Source organism: Trichechus manatus, unplaced genomic scaffold (assembly GCF_000243295.1).
Source record: "Trichechus manatus latirostris isolate Lorelei unplaced genomic scaffold, TriManLat1.0 scaffold00031, whole genome shotgun sequence".
NCBI lineage: Eukaryota > Metazoa > Chordata > Mammalia > Sirenia > Trichechidae > Trichechus > Trichechus manatus.
In genome coordinates, this window is record NW_004443967.1 from 12,899,796 (window position 1) to 12,911,877 (window position 12,082).

Here is a 12,082-nt window from a genome sequence, read left to right on the forward strand (position 1 = left end):
GACTAAAGCTCAGTAAGAACAGCAAGCTTTGTGCCATTTTAACTTGCTTTTGTCTCCTCACTCACTCTCCAGCTCCCTGGCAGCCTAGAAAACTAACAGCCAGTGTTCCCAGTGCAGCCACCAGAGAGCACAACAGAGATGGAGCTCTTTCAAAGCCTTATTCTCAATGAATTGTCATTATTTGACCAGTCTGGTGATTACCTGGAAGACCTCATTTGCAAGGCTGTCTGTATTTGACCTGAGCTCATGCAATACAGAAAAAAACCCTTCTCCCCAGGAGTTCTGGTGGTTAAGAGCTACGGCTGCTACTCAAAAGGTCAGCAGTTCAAATCTACCATGTGCTCCTTGGTAACCCTATGGGGCAGTTCTACTCTGTCCTATAGGGTCACTATATATATATATATATATAGTACAGGGGCAGATCATCGATTGCTCCTATGCAAGTTCAGGCTGAAGTTGAAGAAAATCAAAACAAGTCCACGAAAACCGAACTATGACCTTGAGTATATCCCACCTGAATTTAGAGACAATCTCAAGGATAGATTTGACACACTGAACACTGTGATGGTTAAGATTGTGTGTCAACTTGGCTGGGCCATGATTCTCAGTGTTCTGGCAGTAGTATAATGCTGTGGTCACTTCCCTGCTGAGATTTGATACGTGATCACCCCCACGATGGGGTCTGTGGAGAGTGGTACTGGCAGGGGCAGGATCTGTGGTGGCTCATTACCCACCCCCAGTCTTCATCTCTCCACCCTCCACTGCCAAGTCCTTCCTGCTCTCCTTGCCGAGGCTTTTGCTTGTTCTGGATCCAGCAGCTGGCTCCTGTTCATCTGACATCCAGTTCTCGGGACTTGAGCTAGCAGCTTACCTGCAGTCTTGCCTGCTGATCTTGAGATTCATCGATCTTCACAGCCTGTAAGCAACAGCCCTGCTCTCCGGCCTGCTGATTTTGGGTTCACCAGCCCCTTTGGCTATGTGAATCAGGAGAAGCCTCTTTCCTGCCCCATGGACTTGGGAAGTTACAGCCTCTAAAAACTGAATCAGCCATTTCCTTGATATGAATCTCTCTCTCTCTCTTTCTTTCTCTCTCTCTCTATATACATGTGCTTTACTGGTTTTGCTTCTCTAGAGAATCCAGCCTAAGACAAACACTAATGACCAAAGACTAGACAAGTTGGGGGATAACATCAAAGACACCAGACATGAAGAAAGCAAAGGTCATTAAAAAGACAGGAAAGAAAGAAAAGACCAACATGGATGTCAGAAGAGACTCTGAAACTTGCTCTTGAACATCAAGTAGCTAAAGCAAATGGAAAAAATGATGAAGTAAAAGAGCTGAACAGAAGATTTCAAAGGGAGGCTTGAGAAGACAAGGTAAACTATTATAATGAAAGACCTGGAGATAGAAAACCATAAGGGAAGAACACACTCAGCATTTCTCAAGCTGAAAGAACTGAAGAAAAAATTCAAGCCTTGAGTTGCAATTTTGAAGGAATCCGTGGGCAAAATAATGACCAACGCAAGAAGCATTAAAGAAGACGGAAGAAATACACAGAATCATTGTACCAAAAAGAATTGGTCAATGTTCAATCATTTCAGAAGGTAGCATATGATCAAGAACCAATGGTACTAAAGAAGAAATCCAAGCTACACTGAAGGAATTGGCAAAAAACAAGGCTCCAGGAATTGACAGAATACCAATCACGATGTTTCAACAAACTGATGCAGCAGCGATGGAAGCACTCACTCGTCTATGCCAAGAAATTTGGAAGACAGCTACCTGGACAACTGACTTGAAGAGATTCATATTTGTACCCATTCCAAAGAAAGGTGATCCAATAGAATGGGGGAATTATCGAACAATATCATTAATATCACACACAAGCAAAATTTGGCTGAAGATAATCAAAAAATGGTTGCAGCAGGACATCAATAAGAAACTGCCAGAAATTCAAGCCAGATTCAGAAGAGGACGTGGAATGATGGATATCATTACTGATGCTGGATGGATCTTGGCTGAAAGCAGAGATTACCAGAAAGATATTTACCTGTGTTTTAGTGACTATGCAAAGGCATTTGACTCTATGGATCATAACAAATTAAGGACAACATTGCAAAGAATGGGAATTCCAGATCATTTAATTGTGTCCATGAGGAACTTGCATGTAGACCAAGGGGCAGTCATTCGAACAGAACAAGGGAATACTGCATGGTTTAAAGTCAGGAAAGGTGTGAGTCAGCATTGTATTCTTTCACCATACTTATTTAATCTGTATGCTAAGCAAATAATCTGAGAATCTGGACTATATGAAGAAGAACGTGGCATCAGGATTGGAGAGAGATTCATTAACAACTTGAGATATGCAAATGACACAATCTTGCTTGCAGAAAGCAAAGAGGACTTGAAGCACTTACTGAAGAAGATCAAAGACTACAGACCTCAGTATGGATTACACCTCACATAAAGAAAACAAAAATGCTCACAACTGGACCAATAAGCAACATCATGATAAATGGAGAAAAGATTAAAGTGGTCAAGGATTTCATTTTACTTGGATCCACAATCAATGCTCATGGAAGCAGCAGTCAAGAAATCAAACAATGTATTGCACTGGGCAAATCTGCTGCAAAAGACCTCTTTAAAGTGTTGAAAAGCAAAGATGTTACTTTCAGGGCTAAGATGTACCTGAGCCAAGCCATGATATTTTCAGTCTCCTCACTTGCATACAAAAGCTGGACAATGAATAAAGAGGACCAAAGAAGAATTGATGCCTTTGAATTATGGTGTTGGTGAAGAATATTGAATATACCATGAACTGCCAGAAGAACCAACAAGTCTGTTTTGGAAGAAGTATAGCCAGAGTGCTCCTTGGAAGTGAGGATGGCGAGACTTCATCTCACTTACTTTGGACATGTTATCAGGAGGCGCTAGTCCCTGAGAAGGACAACATGCTTGGTAAGGTAGAGGGTCAGTGAAAAAGAGGAAGACCCTCAACGAGGTGGATTGACACAATGGCTGCAACAATGGGCTCAAGCATAACAATAATTGTGAGGATGGTGGAGGACCAGGAAGTGTTTCATTCTTTTGTACATACAGTCGCAGTGAGTTGGAACTGACTGGATGGTTACTTACAACAACAACATCAGGCATTAGGAGCCCTAGTGGCGCAGTGGTTAAGTGTTTGGCTGCTAACTGAAAGGCCAGTGGTTCAAACCTACCAGCCACTCCATGGGAGAAAAATGTGTCAGTCTGCTTCTGTAAAGAGTTACAGCTTTGGAAATTCTATAGGGCCGTTCTGTCCTGCCCTATAGAGTCTCTATGAGTCGGAATACATTCGATGGCAATGGGTTTGGTTTGGGTTTATTAGATATTGCCTTGTAAAACAGAAAAGACTCATCAGCATTTGCAACGTCTTTAGGATTATATCCCCTTGTGATTTCTTTTAATTTTGTGAACCAGTTTTGAACAACGTTTTTGTCAACCTTGTTTGACTCCCCACAAGCTACACTGTAAGTGATTCCATGTTTGTTTTGTTTTGTTTAAAGCTCTGAAGCCATTCGTTAGACACTGAGGATCCATCAGCTTTGAAAAGTTTCACTGTTTCCTCTGCCTTTGCTTGCAGAATAGGTCCTGAAATGGGAACATTTTTGGTGGAAGCTTGAAGAAACCACTCAAAAACAGATTTGTTGATTTCTGCATGATTTCTGTCTGTTCCTATTGACTTAGAAGTTAAAATAGGAGCCATTATTCCCTGTCCTTGAGTATAAAGAATGTGACCCAGCTGGAGATGGGCTCAAAAAGACACGTCAACGGGGCCCTCAAGTATAAACACAAGAGGACAATCTTGGAAAGTATCTTTTAGAGAAACTTTCACATAAACAGGAAAACCCTGGTGGTGCAGTGGTCAAGAGTCCAGCTGCTAACCAAAAGGTTGGCAGTACGAATCTACCAGGTGCTCCTTGGAAACCCTATGGGGCAGTTCTGCTCTGTCCTATAAGGTCGCTATGAGTCAGAATTGACTCAACGGCAATGGGTTTGGTTTTTTTGGTTTTCACATAAACAAATACTTAGAGCACAAAAGACCCACATATTTATCACTCTTATCTTTTTCTATCAGCATTTAGTAAATAGTAAGATTTGTTGGACCAATGAAGACTCTCCTGTTGTTACTGAAACCTGTACCAACTATTAAGAAAGACAATTCAAAACGTAGAATCACGGTGATTTAGCAGTGTTCAGCCAATCTGAGAAAGGGTGATGCTTTTAATAATTTTACCCATTTGTTATGTATTTACTGATGATTCTGTAACATGCCTTTTTTTTTTTTAACTGTGCTTTAGGTGAAGGTTTATAGAGCACATTAGTTTCTCTTTAAACAATTAATACACGTATTGTTTTGTGACATTAGTTGCCAACTCTGTGACTTTCCAACACTCTCCCCTTCTCAACCTTGGGTTCCCCATTTCTATTCTTCCAGGTTTCCTGTCCCCTCCTACCTTCTCGTCCTTGCCCCTGGGCTTGTGTGCCCATTTAGTCTCGTATACATGGTTGAGCTACATGTATTATTGTTTTTTTATGGGCCTGTCTAATATTTGACTGACAGGTGAACCTCAAGAGTAATCAGTACTGAGTTAAAAGGGTGTGCAGGGGCCATACTCTCAGGGTTTCTCCAGTCTCTGTCAGACCAGTAAGTCTGGTCTTTTTCTGTAAGTTTGAATTTTGTTCTACATTTTTCTCCAGCTCTGTCTGGGACCCTCTATTGTGATCCCTGTCAGAGTAGTCGGGCACCATCTAGTTGTGCTGGACTCAGTCTGGTGATCTGTAACATTCCTTGGACTCTGGCAGCATGCTTGTCTGTTTCCCACTTTTGCCTCTTGGAACATAATGCCAAATAAAATCTTTCTTGTTGTTTTTCTATAACTTTGTGTTGATTTTACCCTAGGACACTATCTTCATCTTTACATTGGTGCTGCTTTTTTTTTTAATTATTTTATCCTTTTTTTCATAATTAAGTAAATTTGTGTTTTGCCACGCTTGAACTTAATTACAGCTTCCTTGACAGTCTTTTTCTCTTCAGTGATCATTTAGACAATATCAAGCTTTTCTTTCATAGATAAATTTCTCACTCTCTTCTCCATGGCTGTGAACGAATATGATTTTTTAAAAAAGGAAATAAGTTCTCATAAAAATTAAGGAATTTATGATGTTATCTTCTCGAAAATGTGATTATCTCAAACTAAAAGAAAAAAATGAAAACTATCAACATCATTATATGATAAAGTTAATACACTTCAGTAAAATATTTAAGAAAAAAATGTGTGAAAAGAATGTTTTTGCTTTTATACACACATTGAATGTGTTAAGTGAGGAAATACTTCTCTATTTTTTGGGCAAAACAAGAAATTTTGAAGGAAAGAATTTCAAGGAAATGAAAGAGTGAATTTTGAACACTGTATAATGTGTATCAAAATTACAAATAGCTAAAGTGAAAACTAAAAAATTAAAAATACAGAGAAGAGTAAAATCTCTTAAGACAAGGAAAAAAGTGTGCTTTGCTAGATTTTAATGAAAATAAAGGAATTTATTAGTATCTCTTACCTCCTTCCAAACTAATGGATGTTATTCTTCACTGGATAAAATTTACAGGCAAAAACGTAAATAGGCATGCTCTGAGAACAGTAGCAATGCAGAGTACGCACTCATACACAGTAACAATGCAGAAGGAAGTGGAAGACTGAGCCTTCGTCTCTGACTCTTGTACTTCTTGGAACTATGTTCAGCTTTTGCATCTGCTCTTCCTCATATTTGGGTTGCAGTACCAACGATTTTCTGATTACGTCCGCGTCTTGTAGGTTCTGGCTTTCAAAGAATATTTATGTAGTATTAGGCTGAAACCAAAAAAAGCCAAAGTCATTGCCATCAAGTTGGATTCCGACTCATAGCAACCACAATCATTTTAGTGGAAAATATTTGTTTTCCTTCTCTGACAGGTTTCTGTCTTACGCAGGTTCCGGCTATCTCAGGTTTCACTGAATTACAACAATGGAGACTCCACTCCAGACTACTGCAGCCAGCATAGGACTCTCTCCACCCCTACCTTTGACACCCGAGGGTTTTCTCCTGGGAGGAGCAGAATGTCAGCATTTTTATACTGACCTCCAGCTGCCTGTTGCTGGTGCTAAGTCCCAGGCAAGGGCAGTCAATAGGTGAGGGCTTCCTTCTTCTGCCCGACCCCTTCTCATGGTGCACTGAGAATACTGGGGCCCAGATAGCCCTTGCTCCGATTCATAATGTGGTGGTTCCAAGCCAGGAGAGGAAAGCCAAGAGGACCTCAGGCTGCTGCCCCCTCCTCCACCAAGAGGAACCGTCACTCAGAGACAGGCTTGCCATTTTCCGCACCACCAGATCCAGAGCCCTGGCTCAGAGATTTTACCTGGGGAGAAAAGCAACCATAAAACAGATCACTCCGAATCTCTTCCCAAAGGAACTGACGTCACTTGCAGCAGAGCATGGAGAAGTTTAAGTCACAAGGCACTCTCAAGAACAGTGGAGGCTGTGGTGAAAGGCAACTGGGAGATTCGCGGATCTAATGAAAGATACAGCCTAGACTGTAGGCTGGCTAGTTTGCAGGACAGAACTGGAATAAGACACCTGGGAGGAGCCCTCCTGGGGTCAGAACAAATATCAAACACTGACCTCGAAAACTATTTCTTCAAAGGAGCCACAAGGATTAATTTGCAGAGGAATTTATGCCCCAAGGCATTGTTGAAAACAATAGTGTAATGAGCTGGCAATCAGTGGAGTTTAACAGCTGAATCTTCATCAGTAAGTGCTTCAAGTCCTCTTTGCTTTCAGCAAGCAAGTTTGTGTCATCTGCATATCGCAGGTTGTTATTTAGTCTTTCTCCAATCCTGATGCTGTGTTCTTCATATAGTCCAGCTTCTCAGATTATTTGCTCAGCATACACACTGAATAAGTATGATGAAAGAACACCACCCTCACACACACCTTTCCTGACTTTAAACCACACAGTTTCACCTTGTTCTGTTGGAACTGCCTCTTTGTCTATGTATAGGCTGCTCATGAGCACAATTAAGTGTTCTGGAATTCCCATTCTTCGCAATGTTATCCATAATTTGTTATGATCCACACAGTCAAATGCCTTTGCATAGTCAATAAAACACAGATAAACACGTTTCTGGTGTTGATGAAGATCAAAGACTATAACCTTCAGTATGGATTACACCTCACATAAAGAAAACAAAAATCCTCACAACTGGACCAAAAAGTAACATCATAATTAACAGAGAAAATATCGAAGTTGTCAAGGATTTCATTTTACTTGGATACACAATCAATGCCCATGGAAGCAGCAGCCAAGAAATCAAAGATGTATGGCATGGAGCAAATCTGCTACAAAAGACCTCTTTAAAATATTAAAAAGAAAAGATGTCACCTTGAGGGATAAGGTGGGCCTAACCCAAGCCATGGTGTCTTCAATTGCCTCATATGCATACAAAAGCTGGACAATAGATAAGGAAGACAGAAGAAGAATTGACCTATCTATAATTATGGTGTTGGTGAAGAATATTGAATATACATACCATGGGCTGCCAGAAGAACAAAAAATCTGTCTTGGAAGAAGTACAGCCAGAATGCTCCTCAGAAGCAAGGATGGCGATACTTCATCTCACATATTTTGGACATATTATCAGGAGGGACCAGTCCCTAAAGAAGGACATCATGCTTGGTAAAGTAGAGGGTCAGCAAAAAAGAGGAAGACCTTCAATGAGATGGACTGACACAGTGGACGCACCCAGGGGTTCAAGCATTAACAACGATCCTGAGGATGGCGCTTGGCTGCTAACCAAAAGGTCAGCAGTTCAAAACCACCAGCGGCTCTACAGGAGAATGATGAGACAGTCTGCTTCCGTAAAGATTTACATCCTTGGAAACCTGACGGGGCAGTTCTACTCCGTCCTATAGGGTTGCTATAAGACAGAATTGACTTGACGGCAGTGGGGTTTGGTTTGGTTTGGGGTGAAGCCTGTCAATTTGCATTTTCTAACAATCTCCCAGCTATGGTAGATGGTGCTGATCTGACAGCGTCACACTGAGGTGGCTGTGTTAGAGCCCAAAGCAGAGACTTTCCAATTTCAGCCTGTTTGATAACACCCATGAAATCTTTTGAAATGAGGTTTCAAGTACCACTCCTCCTTCTGGTCTGACTCATTAGATCTGGGTTGGGGCTCTAGAACTTTCATTTTTAACAAGTTCTCAGATGGTCTGACAATAAAAAAAAAGATTGTGCAGCAAATGAGAATCACTGGGCTAATTTGTGAGAGATACTCAGGTATTAGACAGTTCTGCACTCATAGCACCTGAACTCCACGGTGACCCAAAGCAGAATGCCGAGAAGTTCTCCAAGTGCCTGCACGAGGAAAGCTCCACTCTGGTTTCTTTTGAAGGCCCAGCTCTAATCATGTCATTCTTCTGCTTATACCTTGTAGATAGTTCTCCACTGACTCCTTGATGCCAACAAATCTCTTGAGTGGTGATCCTCTATGAAGCCAGACAGGAGTTTTTTTGTTTTTGTTTTTAAAGCATCTGAAGGAATCGTGAGTAGTTTATGTAAAAGAACATATTCTGGTTCTGAGAGAGGAGCAGCAAATAGATCAATCTTATGTTAAGGGTGTGGGAAGGAGAAACCAGTAAATCTGGGGAGGTGGGAAACCAGAGGATGGAACATTAGACACAATGAGAGGCCAAGCCTGCAAGGATTTAGCAAAGGAGCATCCATTCTCCAAGGCCCATTACACCAAGAAGCAACATGCAAAGTAGTTAAGAGCAGGACTGCAGGAGTGATAGCAACTGGAGTTAGGGCCCCAGGTTCTTCTCTTACCACTGGCCAGGTGGCTGAACTTCTTTGGCCTGTTTTCTTATTTGTAAAAGAGTATAAAAATAGCCACCTTTCAGGGTGGTGGTGAGGATTAAATGAGAAAAAAGTTACAGACTTAAGCAGTCTGGCACACAGCAACACTCAATAAATGGTAGCTCTTATTACCACCAGTAACGGTTAATATGTTAAAGTATATAAAAACCCACTGCTGTCGATTCTGACTCATAGTGACTTTAAGGACAGGGTAGAACTGCTCCGTAGGGTTTCCAAGGCTGAAATCTTTATGGAAGCAGACTGCCACATCTTTCTCCCAAGGAACAGCTGGTGGGTTTGAACTGCTGGCCTTTCAGATAGCAGCCAAGCACTTAACCACTGCCCCACTGCTTAGTATATTCACAATAGTCAGACTTGTCGATTGTATCATTATTACTTCTGGCAACTCAGTGATTTATTTAACTGTCCACTGGGGTTGACAGGATAACAGAAGGGTAGAATATAGGCCTGGACAAAATTATACTTGTTTTTATATTCCTTCAGATGAATTTTTGCTTTAAAATAAACACTGGGTGCTTTTGACTATTTCTTAGTTGAAGCAAGAAACCATTTTCTTCTTGCTACTAATAAAAAAAAACACAATTTCACAGTAAAAATGCAAGTAATACATTATACTTCCATAAAATTTTATTTCACACATTTAAATGGTATTAAAGATCATAAAAGGAAGAAGTCCCTGCTCCACCTGGTACCGATATTCAGAGGTAACTTCTGTTCATAATTGTTTACCTAACCTTCCAGAAATGTTGCATGCTCTGATTTTATACAAATTGCCCTACTATGAATTCTATTCAATAACTTGCATTATCTCTTAGTACATCCTGCAAATCTTTCAATAGTGGTGCATATAAGCCTATCTCCTTCTTTTTAAGGGCTATGTTGCATTCACTGTATGTAGGAACCGTGTTTTATTTACCAGTCTCCCACTGCTGGACAGTTAGAGTGATTCTAGTTTTGCTATTACAGGCAATGCCACAATAAACTGCATTTGTTTATTGCTACAAATAAATCCATAGGATAAATTCCCAGAAGGGAAACAGCTGAGTCATGTTGGAATTTTGATAGATTGTGCCAGCCTGCTTCCAAAGAAGCTACAGCCACGGACCCTCTCACCTCCAGGCTATGAGAGCATCTCGGTTCCCAGAACCTCATAGCTCAGGACATTAACAACCCTCACAGTCGGCTAAATAATCAGTTAGCTTTTTACGTAATAGGAATATAAGTATACGGAAGAGCTCCACACAGTAATTGATACCATTATCTGCTCTCAAGGACCCTAGAATGGGGTTGTAATTCCCTTCTGAACAGAGGTAGGGGCTGCAGTGAGTCAGAGAATGGCCCAAATCCCAGCTACCCTTGCCATTAACCCTATGACCTGTATGTGGAATGGGCATGTTCATGCCTACCTGAAAGGGCTGCTTTGAGGATTAATAAGGCATACTGAGAAAGCTGCTAGAACCCTGCCCGGAACGCCATAACCATGTACTTATTTGTACTATGAAGAAAAATGCCAGAGTGTCAGAGAACAGATGTCAACTCACACACCTCCTATACTTTGCTGATCCAGGCAGATATGAGTGGGCAGAGTTGAGTCAAGATGCAAGGTGGCATTTTACAACCACTGGAAGCCTCAAGGAGCATCACAGAAAAAAACAGGCAAGTGAGATCTCAGCTCCATCTTCTGTTATTTCGTTTCATTTGCTGAGGCAGTACAGGGAGGGAGAATAACTGCAGTCCTGGTTATTATACTTACCAGCAATGAGAACTCAAGAAAGTTCCTACAACTCTAAGCTATCCAGTCTGCTCAGACTCATGGCAACCTTATGTATAAGAGAGCAAAAGAATTGCCTAGTCTTGTGCCATTTTAATGATGGTAAAGTAGCAGTACTAAGACAAAAAATAGACTGTAGGAGAGCAAAAATTCTATTTTCTAGAGACAGTACCACCATAAGTACAAGGGTGAGAACTCTTCTGAAGAATGCTAACATTACAGTTTGCTTTCAATCTAATTTCCAATATTGTTTCAAAAGATGAGACTGCCAGGGAAGGAGAGGGAGGTATGCCATCTACCTTCTTATTAGGCAGAGAGTCTGGAAAGTTCCATCTCACTCCTGTTTTTCTCCATCCAATCCTTCAAGTCCAGGTTAGCATCTACCTCAACAGGCCTTGCTCCTGCTTGCTCTTCCCAGTGCCATAACAGATCCTGCAGCGCCACATATCCTTCTCCACTTTCAGACTTCTATAACCAAGGGCTTCTGACCCTGGATATTCAGGGTACGGCGGCCTGAGAGAACACGGTCAGCCCCGTCTCCACCCAGCCATTTGGTCAGTCCTGCGTGAACTAAGATGGTGACCACCGTAAAGAACTGGCAAGCCTCAAATCTTCGTCAGACACCACCTGCCACGGCCACAATATCACCCAGTCAGTGACACCATTCATACCTCCTCATGTTAAGGCCACACGGCCCGCATCCACCTCAACTCAACTCTGTCACAATCTCTGCGGGAGGGAAGAGGGGAAGCGTGGGGGGCATGGGGTAAGAATAAGGAGTCAAAATAACCCAAACTTGGCAGCCAAGGCCGTTCTCCCCGCCCCATATAAGGCAGAGTGGACGTCCTGCGGGCTGCACACTCCTCTGGCTCCAGGCGGGAAAGTCTCTTGCAGTCCACCCAAGAGAAACCAGAAGGTCAGGAGGAGGTCTTGCACGTCGCGTGGAGTGACAAGACCACAACAACCTGACGACAGACGTTCCTCACTGAACAACACTCCTGAACCGCCCAACAACCGTCGTCCACGCGGCCTGTTGTTTTCTCCCAAGTCAACGTCGAAAAAAACGACCACGTTTCAGCGCGCATCGCACCACGCGTGCGCACAGCCTCCAGAGGCGAGCCGTGTCGCTGTCACTGCGCATGCTCTTTCCCTAATTTCCCTACTCCCCGTTGACCCCGTTCCTGAATCCGGAGATCATGCGCATGCGTGTCTTCTGCTGCTGGGTTCCTTCTGCACCAAAGAGGCAGTGAATTTTAGGTTTGAAGCTGGGAGGACCGGAAGTTGCTTTGCTTCCTCGCTTCAACTCTGCCCTGACGGAAACTCAAGTACCAGAAGAGAGGTTCCGAGTTGGCCT